This window comes from Hakea prostrata, unplaced genomic scaffold, assembly GCF_041222555.1.
Source record: "Hakea prostrata isolate BN-2017 unplaced genomic scaffold, UWA_Hpros_2 contig_23, whole genome shotgun sequence".
NCBI classification, from domain to species: domain Eukaryota; kingdom Viridiplantae; phylum Streptophyta; class Magnoliopsida; order Proteales; family Proteaceae; genus Hakea; species Hakea prostrata.
Window position 1 is genome coordinate 55,119 of NW_028291142.1, and position 11,410 is coordinate 66,528.

Here is an 11,410-nt window from a genome sequence, read left to right on the forward strand (position 1 = left end):
GACTTCTACTAGTTTGGGCTAGTAGAGGACTCCTGAGATAACCGTTAGGTTATGTGATAGTTATCCCTTTGATGATGATTATCCGCAGCCGTCAGTTTGAGTCTGCTGTCATTAGGGTGATTACCCTAATCCATAAGTAAGATTAGGGCACGCTTGCAGCCGAATAATCTTTCTTCTTCAGCAAGCCATCTTCTGGATCCGGTTCGCTCGGGAGCGATTCGGTTTTCTCCGTCTCGACCGGGGTCGAGGGTCGGACCAGGTATGAACCCGGTCAGATCATAAACTCTCCATATCACTTAGATTTTCTACTGTTATGTTAGTTTCTATTATGATATGAATGCTGCAAGTACATTAGGATCTTATTTCCTTATTTACTTTATGTACTTGATTATGTATGAATACTTACTCATGTAGGTTTCCTTATTTATTTAATCTTGTCTTATTATACTCTTTCATATGATGTGATATTTGTCGTGGATGATATGACTGAATTATGATTGTGATTGCTTATGTATGATTTGGGATTGGAGAATGTCCTTTTGACATTTCTGTCCTTGGACCTCATTGGGAGTAGTATGGGATATTTCCAATGTTGCCCTTTGATGCTTTCCCGGATTATTGGTTGTCATAGCTAGGACTTGTCTAGCAGTGTTTGGCTAGGTTATACCCCTGTTATATCAGACCCGAATCGGAAGGGTATTGAAACCGAACGACCAGTGGTAGCAATGGGAATTTATGGGCGCTCAAGACCGGTAACCAACCTGTGAGGGGACATAAATCACATTGTGGGGGCCATTTATGGGTAGAGTTGCATATGGATAGACTTGGGCTCATGGGCGTTCAAGACCGGTAACCAACCCGTGAGAAGACATGAGAGCTTCCCGTTTACTATATGTGGATGACCTATAGGGTTGATGAGTCCGTAGTCCGAGTTGGTTGTAGCCATAGGATACGCTGACTCTAGTGTGAAGGATACCGGAAAGGATCGCTGGGGGCGAGGAATGGACGTATTTGGATCTGAGTTGATATGACCAAGTAGAAGACTTGCATTGGGTTAGGCTTTACCCTGACATGCTCCAATACTTAGACCAAACGGTGATGTGAGAGAGAGGTGACTTAACCCCTAACCAAGGAATGTTCTGGAAGGATGCAAGACTCAACTACCACCGGCAGACCCAAGATGCCAAGATGGCTATTTGTGAAATTTAAAAGTAACCGCAAGCGCACGGTATCGTGTAGCTAACGGGTCAATCTCAGGGAGATATGCCACTTAGAATTTGAACTTCTTTATAGTAATGCGAGATTGGAATGATTCAATTTTTTTGTTAACTAATTAACTAAACTAAACGATCCTAATCTATATATCTAATGCAATCGAATTGAAACGAAAAATAAATTAAACACAATCAATGCATAAATAAAAGACAGGAAAAAAATGCGAACAATAACAAAGCAATAAACAAAGAAATAAACAAAGCAATAAAAGGAAAAGGAAATAGTTAAAATGCAAATGCAACACCACCCGTCACCAGAAGCAGAGGCACGACTGTAGGCTTGCTCCGGTTATGTGGTCCGAGATAATGAATGAATAGGCAGAAAGTAAATAACAGAAAGTAAATAACAAAGAAATAAACAAAGCAATAAAAAGAAAAGGAAATAGCTAAAATGCAGATGCAACACCACCCGTCACCAGAAGCAGAGGCACGACTGTAGGCTTGCTCAGATTATGTGGTCCGAGATTATGAATGAATAGGCAGAACAATAAATAATGCTGAAAGTAAATCCTAAATTAAGAATATGGAGGGGTAGATAGAAGCGGGAATGGAGGGAGGAGAGAATATTAATAAAGAAGGTTACTTACTTGCGAATTGAACAAACGATTCGAATCTCAACCAACCCTAACAACCAGATCTAGATCTAGAATGATCTAAATCTGCAATTGCTAGACCCAGAGAAAAACGAATCTAAAAAAATTGAAACTCGAACTTGAAGCTTGAACTTGGATTGCATTACATAAAAAGATTAAACTTAAACATTGAATCTAGAAATTTAAATCTCACTAATGCAAGCAAAGAAAACTAGAGAAAACCTTAATAAACTAAAGAGAGAAGAAAGAATGCTTCTACTAAGCTCTAAGACATCTTCTCCTTTGATGGAATATGATCTCCTTTTATAGAGTTTACATGAGATATGAAGCACGGCTGAATTTGAATAAAACTCAGGGTTTCTATGTGACTCATCCAATTAGGGTTTTGACGTACTAATCGTGCCAACTTAGAGAGATTAGATGCATAATCCCACCGTTGGATTTGAGGTTTAAGTAGTCGTGAAGCTCTCCTCCAAAAATCAGCACGATCGGACATTGGATGACTGTTCGATGAAGGGTTTGATCGAAACTGGACAGAGGCATTCAAAAACGGGATTTTTGCTTCATCCTTATCTGAATATAATTCTTTTTCCTCTTTTTCTTTCTTTAATCAAATCCCAAATAGAAAATAAGATATTGAGGTATGCAAGGACTCTTTTCCATCTGGACTCTCTCAATAATATCTCTGTAGATTTGATTTAAAATCTCAGCCGTAGATCAAATTTGCCTTCTTTATCTCTTCAATATTTCGGAGTTGGCCCGTAATCACACATCTCTAGCCCATCATGCTCCAGATCAGGCCCATTTTCGCATTTGAGAATTTGAATGGACTTCTTGACGTGTAAAATAGCATGATTCAAGCCCAAAACTCCAAATATTTGCTTAAGTCTTGAAAAGTCCTAAAATCTGCAAAAACAACATAAAACCCAAGGTAACTCCATTCTAAGTGTATAAAATGGATGCTTTATGCCCTAAGATTTCACACATAAATGTGTTCATCAATGGCTGAGGGGGAGTTATTGACCTACCCAAAGAAGTATGGTGCTATGACTTAAAGCATGTCTGCCTATAGAGACCAGCATACATAGAGTTAGACTCATACATACATTGTTGCCTCATATCATATCATCTTATGCTTTGTTTGTGATACTATGTTATTTATGCTATTATGGAATAACTTGCCTTGCTGAGTTTCTTTGAAACTCACTCCTTTTTGTACAATATCTTTTGTTAGACTATTCTACAGGTTTTGATGGCTATGAAGCGCAATATGAGGAAGCGCAAGATGAAGAAGCGTACCATACGCAAAGTGCTAGCGACTAGGAAGATTACTGTGAGGATCCCTCGAGTGGTCTCTCTTATTACCAGGATTAGCCCTACTGTGGAGTGGGAGCGTTTGAGCATCATCGATGAAGTCTATGTCTATGAGGACATCCTTTATAAAGTAGAAAAGACTCTATTTTAGATTATATCTTTCTTTCTTGTCTTTAGAATCAGTTGTAATCCCATTTGATTTTCGAACTACATTCCGTTGTACTCGTGGAGTGAGATTCTGCCTCACTGTACTTTTGATTTATATATCTATTGGTATCTTTTCCGCACTCTGATGAATATCTCGTTACTTTACCTTGATTCATTTGAATAATATTGTTAACATTGATTTAGTCTTGTTCTTGATTATATTGTTGTGAATGTGGGAGGTTGATTTCTCTAACTACTGGATCTTGTGGACTTTGGATCACACACTCGGGTATGCCAGATAGGGTACCGGCTGGGTGGATGTGACACCAGGAGTTTCCAGTTAGTGAGTCCAGTGAATAGAGCAGTTTTGGCTACTTGCTCATCCAAATTTTCTATCTCCATCATTACTTTGTTGAATCTTTTCAGAAACTCTCTGATTGATTCGCTCTTTCCTTGTCTGACAGTAAACAAGGTTTATTCAGTTTTCTTGACCTGTATCCCACTCTGGAATCACCCTATGAATTTGCGCGCCAATTCATCAAAGTTTACGTTTCTTCCAGATGGGAGGTTCGAAAACCACTTTTGTGCTGCTCCAGTTAAAGATGAACCAAAAACCCTGCATAAAATTTCGTCAAAATTACCTGAAACTGCCTTGGTCTGCTGATAATAGCCAATGTGGGCCGTTGGATCTCCGAAGCCATCGAATGTAGAAAAGGTAGGCAAACGGAAGTTATGGGGAAACTGATATCCCGCAATTGGCTCGGCAAAGGGGGTCTTCCGAATGACTGAGTAAATATCCGCAGTCATCCTTCCTTTAGCCAACTGCCCTAACTTCTGATTGAAGTTGGCCAATTCCTGACCAATCTGGGTTGGGTGATCTTCAGCGATATGATCACGACCTCGATTAACACGATCTTCACTAGATATTCGATCATCACGAACGGCCCATCCATCACGAACATTCCGTTCATCGCGAACTGCTCGATCATCACGAACAGTTCTTCTGACAGTTGGTGAGTGAGTTCTCACCCCTGTGTTCAACCTTGTATTTGAATCGGTTGTACTTTCCTGCGGTCTATCAAACTGATCGTCCCGCCTAGGTTGATCGTCAACTCGTCTAGGTCCTCAGTCGCCTTCATAAAAGTTCTGACCGATATTTCGGTCTTCAGCCAATCTTTGATCACGCGGTTGATCACGTGGTAACGAGCGCCTCCTTGGATCGCGATGGTCAGGCTCTTGTGGTAATACCACTCATCTGGTGAGCATGCGGAGTGCTTGGCTCACCTCCAAGAGTTGAATCTTTACTTGATTCAATTGATCTTGGAATGTATCAGGAGGATTACGTCCTCTCTGACCACCATCTACTTCGATAGGATTTTGGCTTCCCTGGGGAACATCTGGATTATTCACTCCAGAGATCTGAACACCGGAATCGCGATGTGCAGCGGCTGCTGCCGATCTAGTCACCATGGCTTCACAAGTCTTTCCCACAAATGGTGAAAAATGATGCGTCCAAAATCTGCTCAGCCCTTAGATCTTCTCGAGATGACCTACAAAACGAAAGGGTCGGGAGTCCACCTCCGAAGGCTAAGTCAACTGATGAACTTAATCACAAATGGCTCTGCTAGAAGCACAGAGCTAAGGAATGAAGAACTGGGAAAGGTGATCTAGATCATGAGCCCCTGATAGTTTACGTCTACCAGTGTGTATATCAATCTTCGTCCCTCACCTCGTACGACAGTGAGGTTTTTATAGAGTGTACCTTCGAATCTCCTTCGTTGGATGCACTTGAGCCTTCATCGGGTAGTCATTGGATCTTAATAGTTAGATCCGTTGAGTGATAGACTTCTACTAGTTTGGACTAGTAGAGGACTCCTGAGATAACCTTTAGGTTATGCAATGTTTATCCCTTTGATAATGATTAGCCGCAGCTGTCAATTTGAGTCTGCCATCATTAGGGTAATTAACCTAATTCATAAGTTGAATTAGGGTGTGCTTGTAGCTGAATAAGTTTTCTTCCTCAGCAAGCCATCTTACGGATTCGGTTCGCTCAAGAGCAAGTCGATTCCTTCTGTCTCGACCGGAGTCGAGGATCAAACCAGGTATGAACCCGGTTCGATCATATTTTCTCCATATCACAAAGAAAAGAGAAGAAAAAGAACAAGAAATAACATCTAAACAAATGGGTTGCCTCCCATAAAACGCTAAGTTTAGAGTCTTCAGCCAGACTCAGTGAGATGCAGCCAATGGAGGTGGAGGCCCAAATCTAAATATGAACGGTGACTTCTCCAAAGAAGTGGAAGAGTCCAACAATGTGTTGACTTCCTCAATATTTAGGTTAGATTCCCCAAATGGCAAGTAATGTTGTAGGGGATCATCAATAAGCATGTTTGGAATATAATCAACCACTAACTCATCAATAAAGTAATTGCAAAGCACTCTTCATCCCTATTTAAGCTTAAGGATGCATTGAAGATGTTGACACTAAGTTTCTTATTGCCAAATGATATGTCCATGACACCTGATCTACAATTGATGCAAGCATTCGCAGTGGCTAAAAAGGGTCGTCCAAGAATGACTGGTGATAAGTTATTGGTAGTTGTATTGTCCATATCTAGGATCAAAAAATCAACAGGAAAATATAGATCCTCAACCTTTACCAAAATGTTTTCAAATAGCCCACGGGGTCGTTTGATTGAGCGGTTTGCCAATTGTAGAATCACATCAGTGGATTTCAAATCTCCTAGACCAAACCTATCTTAAACTGAACCGGGTAAAATACTCACACTGGCTCCCAAATCAATCAATGTTTTACTTATGGATAAATCTCCAACGACACATGAAATTAAAGGTGTACCTGGATCTTTAAGTTTAGGGGGCAGTTGGTTGGAAATTACCGAGCTGACTTGTTTAGTTAGGTGCACAGTTTTAGGTGCTTGAGTCTTCAACTTACGCTTTTGAGTGCACAAATCTTTTAGAAACTTAGCATAAGCTGGGACTTGCTTGATAGCATCTAATAGTGGGAGATTGATACGAACTTGTTGGAATAAATCAATCATCTCTTGCATCCTAGCATTCTTTCTAGAATCTGGAATTGAGGACTCAAGATCTTCAGGGAAGGGGGCTTCGGGAGTGTAAGATTTATGAGTATGACCCTCTACAATCGGAATGTGCAACCCCTTACAAGGAAATTGATGGGGGGGAATACTCATAGGTGGTGTTTCTTTACTAGGCTTGTGTGCACCATCGCCAGTCTCATGGGTAAAATCAACCTCCTCTCGACTCACAAGATCAATGGGCAATGGCTTCGGAGTTGGCAAAGGTGCATAATATTCCTTCCCACTATGTGTCACAATAGAGACTGCTTGGACTTGTTCTTTCCTAGACCCAATTTGATGATTAGGGTTACCTATTGGTTGACTAGGTAACTGACCAACCTCTCTCCTACTAATGGCATCAGCTAGTTGACCAAGTTGGGTATTTTTTTTGACTGAGAATGGGAATGCAACAATTGAGTGTTTTGCTCTAATCCACTAAGTGCTTTTAGTACCTTATCCTCAAATGATGAATTATGTGAGGGTTGTGGAGATGATGGTTGCTCATTCCTATAGGCATTTTGGTGCATATTAAATGGAAATGGCCTATAAGGTATTTGATTAGAGGGATTGGGCATTGAGTTTTGCCATGAAAAATTGAGGTGGTTTCGCCATCCTGGGTTGTAGGTATTGGAATATGGATCATTGCCCAATTTAGGGACTCTTTGGGCCAAATGTGTATGCTCCTTAACAAACTCAGGGTATTGTATAGCCAAATAGCAATCAATGACATGATGGGATAGGCTAGAACATAAAGCACATGCTTCAATCTGATTAGGTGGAGAGGAACTTGTAGGAAGTGGAGATGGGGTTTGTTGTCCAAATGATAAGAGATGGTCCAATTTCTTTGATAGCAAGTCAACCTTAGTGCTCATCTCAATGGTAGGATTGATCTCATGGAGACCACTCATCTTTGGTTGCCCAATGGATGGAATCTCAGTCCTAGCTGCTGAAGCATGGTGTTGGGAGTTTTCACTAAGGGTCTCAAAAAGTTCCCATGCCTCATTCTCATTCTTGTGCATGAAAGTCCCACCACAAGAAGAATCAACCATTTTCCTATGTCGGTCTCTAAGGCCATCATAAAAGAATTGAACCAATTGCCATTTAGGAATAGCATGGTGGGGGCACTTTCTAAGTAATTCTTTTAGTCTTTCCTAGGCCTCATGAAATTGTTCTCCTTCTTGTTGGGAGAAACTTGTTATCGCTCTCCTAATGCTGTTGGTACAGCCAGTGGGGAAGAACTTTTTAAGGAACTCCTGTTGCATTTCTGCCCAAGTAGAAATTTTAACATTGTCCAAAAAATGAAGCCAATGCTTAGCTTTATCTTTAAGGGAGAATGTGAAAAGAAGTAACCTTAAAGCATCAATTGAGAGGTTTTGAATTTTAATCATGGAGGACACCTCTTATAACTTATCTAAGTGCTTATAAGGCTCTTCATTGGCAAGTCCATAAAAAGATGGTAGCATTTGAATCACACTAGATTTGATCTCATATTGAACCGCCTCTATGTCAGGCAACTTAATACAAGAAACCGGAGTATATATCGTAGGAATGAAATGCTCACTCAACGGCCTCATTGGAGGCTCATAGTTTGTGTCATATCCCACCCTAAATCCACCAAGGGGATACCCTATCTGGATTACCCGGGGAGTGAATTACAGTCCCGCTGATCAAGTTTAGGAACGATCATAGTCACTTAGCAGAATAATATAATCAAAAGCAAGAACAATTCCTTGTTTCCAAATAATTTAATAATAAAAGTTGAGAAAGTACCTCAGAAGGATTCACAAATAACATCAGAGTGCGGAAAGGATTTCATTAGTATAACCAATCAAGTGTGAAAAGGAGGGAGGAAACCCATCTTATAATATTAGCGGAAGATGAAACGACTAAAAGTAAAGGTTACAACCGATTCACCAAATAACAAGTGAAACAACTAAGCTATAGTCCCGAAAATTCAAATAAAAAGGTTAAAAAGGGAATGAGGCGACATCCCATCCCACACACAAATATAAAACTGAACTGCTACAAACAAGTCCCGATCTCGGTCTACTCGTCTTTATCAACTGGTTCATCGCCACCAGTATGATACAAGTCTTCAACTCGGCCTCCAGAGGGTTGACTGCCACAATCCAACGGTGGTAGTACCTGCAGAAAAGTCTAACAAAATATGTTGCAAAAAGGAGTGAGTTTGAAAAAACTCAGTAAGATAGTCATTCCATAACATATAAACCATATGATACAAGCCATAACATGATGCAATATGAAATGGAACACATGATGCAAGTATGGTTCTAACTCTATGAATGCTGGTCTCTAAGGTAGACATGCTTTAAGTCATAGCACCGTACTTCTTTGGGTCGTCTGTCACTCTCCCATTCCATATCTTGGGAATGCCCGGGGAAGATCGGTAAAGTCATCAAAAAAACCGTCGTAAGGGGAATCGGTCACCGCTCTCTCACATCACCATTTCACAGTAAAGCCTAGCCCAATGCAAGTCATCTACTCAGTCGGTCAAGTCAGATTCAGATACGTCCATTCCTAGCCCCCGGCGATCCTTTCCGGTATCCTTCACACTAGAGTCAGCGAAATCCCAGATTTCGGACTCATCAACCCTATTGGTCATCCACATATAGTAAATGGGAAGCTCTCACGTCCTCTCACGGATTGGTTACCAGTCTTGAGCGCCCGTGAGCCCAAGTCTATCCATATGCAACTCTACCAATAAATGGCCCCTTTCAGGTATCCGTAGCATGGTCTATGTCCCCTACCGGATTGGTTACCGGCCTAGAGCGCCCATCCAACCATACACTACCACGGGTTATTCGGTCTCAATGCCCTTCCGATTCGGGTCTGACACGACAAGGATAAACCTAGCCACCCAACTAGACAGTCCTATGTATGTCATCCAATAACCCGGGAAAGAGTCGATAGGCACCTTCAGAGAACATCCCATATTATTCCCTCCGGTGCCCAAGGACAGAAGCGTCAATAGGACACTCCCCAATCCCAAGTTATACGTAGGCAATCACATATTCAAGTTCATCACTTCTCATGCATCCAATACATCTTCATAATACAAGTTAAATCATGATATTGAAATGAATCATCATAAACATAAGTAAACAAGAATAGTAATGTAACATGACAAGAGTATAAAGATTTCAATACTACTGTTTTAACACATATATAACAGTCTTATAAAGATTAAAAGAAATCAAGAGATTCTATTCATAAATAAGAACATGAATCATAAGTTGATGATCTATATGTTTATGGAGATAACCATCCTTACCTTAGGTTGAGTTGATGATGAATTGAGAATACCAAGAATTAGTCCAAAAGAATTGTTAAGACCCTAAACAAACATCAATAACAAGTTAGAGAAGAAGTCTGGAAGATCGGATGTCAAACGGATCAAAACGGAGCAAGGTTGCTGTCAGCAACAAGTTTGGTCGATGGTCTTGGTCGATGGTATCGACCAAAATTGTCTTCGGGACAGAATAGTGGATTTTGGGGATTTTGGTCCGAAATGGGTCTTCCAGGGTTCGGATCGATCTGAAACTTGGAGGGATGATTAATAATAATGTAAGAACACTACCTAGCAAGTATTATCACAATCCAATGGTCCAAATGAAAACCCCCAAATTGAGGTCCTATGTTCTAAAGACAAGAATTCTAGCATTCATGAGAAATTGATGAAATTGAAAGGGAAGGTAGAGAATTAGTTGGGGAATAGGTTAGGAACAGTAGCAGGAGACTATGTAGCAAGAATCAACATGATCCAATGGTCAAATTGAAAACCCCCAATTTCAAGCCTTAGGTTCAAACTTGCAAGAATCATGTTCATTAATGAAATCGATTGCAATTGCAAAGAACTTAGGAATTCAATTAAGGGAATGATGGGAAGTAGATTAGAGATACATACTAACATATAATTAGACCTAATTGGAAGAGAAAATCAGATTAAGAGATGAATTCATGTTGTAAAGAAGAGAAAAATCAAAATAAGAAAGCAAGAACATCATGTATGAGAATCATAGCATGGAAAGGGTGAAGAGAGGTTTAATCAAAGCAAAAGAGCTTGTAGAAGAGGTGGTTGCAAGGTTGCAGCACCTTCTTCACTAACTCAGTAGCAAGAACAAGATGAGGTAGAAGTAGATTAGAGAGAGAGTGAGAGATTACATACCTTGGAGAAGAGATTAGAGAAGAGAGACAATGATTTTTGTAGAAGATCGTCACCCAAGCCAAGGAGGAGCCTAAGAGGAGCCTTCCCACGTTCTCAGGTGTTGAAATGAGTAAAATATCGTTCTAGGTTCGAGGTTTCACTTAAATGGATGAAGGAATATCCAAAAAGCAACTTTTTCTCGATTCTGGGCAACTTTGGTCGTTGGTTTTGGTTGATGGCATCGACCAAAAGGATCGACCAAAACAGTAACAGGTTTCAGCAGAAAATCCAGAAATAGTTCAGCAACTTCGAACAGGGATTCGGAGGGCTATACAAGGTCAAATTGAGTGAGGTTTTCTCCTACAAGTCAATAAAGAAGTCTAGTTTCTATAAATACCTTTTGATCAAGCATGAGAGTTCATTAGGTCCACCAAATAAGCTCACCTTCTTCGATACGCAAGCAGGATTTGCCAGACATAGTTCAGCAACTTCGGACAGGGATTTGGAGGGCTATATGGGGTCAAATGGAGTGGGGTTTTCTCCTACAAGTCCATAAAGAAGTCTAGTTTTCGGAAATAAATTCAGATTGAGCACAGGAGTTCATTTGGTATTTCAACTAATTCACCCTTCTTCGGTGCGCAGATTCAAAACTAACACTGACAATGCTCTCAAGTGAGGGGCATTATCGTCAATGTCCACGAGCTTGGGTTCCGACACCAAATCATCAACCAAAAGGGTCCACAAGTATATTTTCCCCCACTTTGGGTCTTCGGACTTATAAACATAACAGGTCCCGGGCCGGGTCAAGATTAGGATAAG

General features: G+C 40.6%; 1 non-coding gene across 1 annotated transcript; it reads left to right on the forward strand.

Moving 5' to 3' along the window:
• Positions 1-7,533: 7,533 nt before the first annotated feature.
• Positions 7,534-7,640, forward strand: LOC148999218 (small nucleolar RNA R71). The gene has a single exon (XR_016170993.1). It is a non-coding gene; the product is annotated as a small nucleolar RNA R71 (small nucleolar RNA).
• The last annotated feature ends 3,770 nt before the right edge of the window (positions 7,641-11,410 follow it).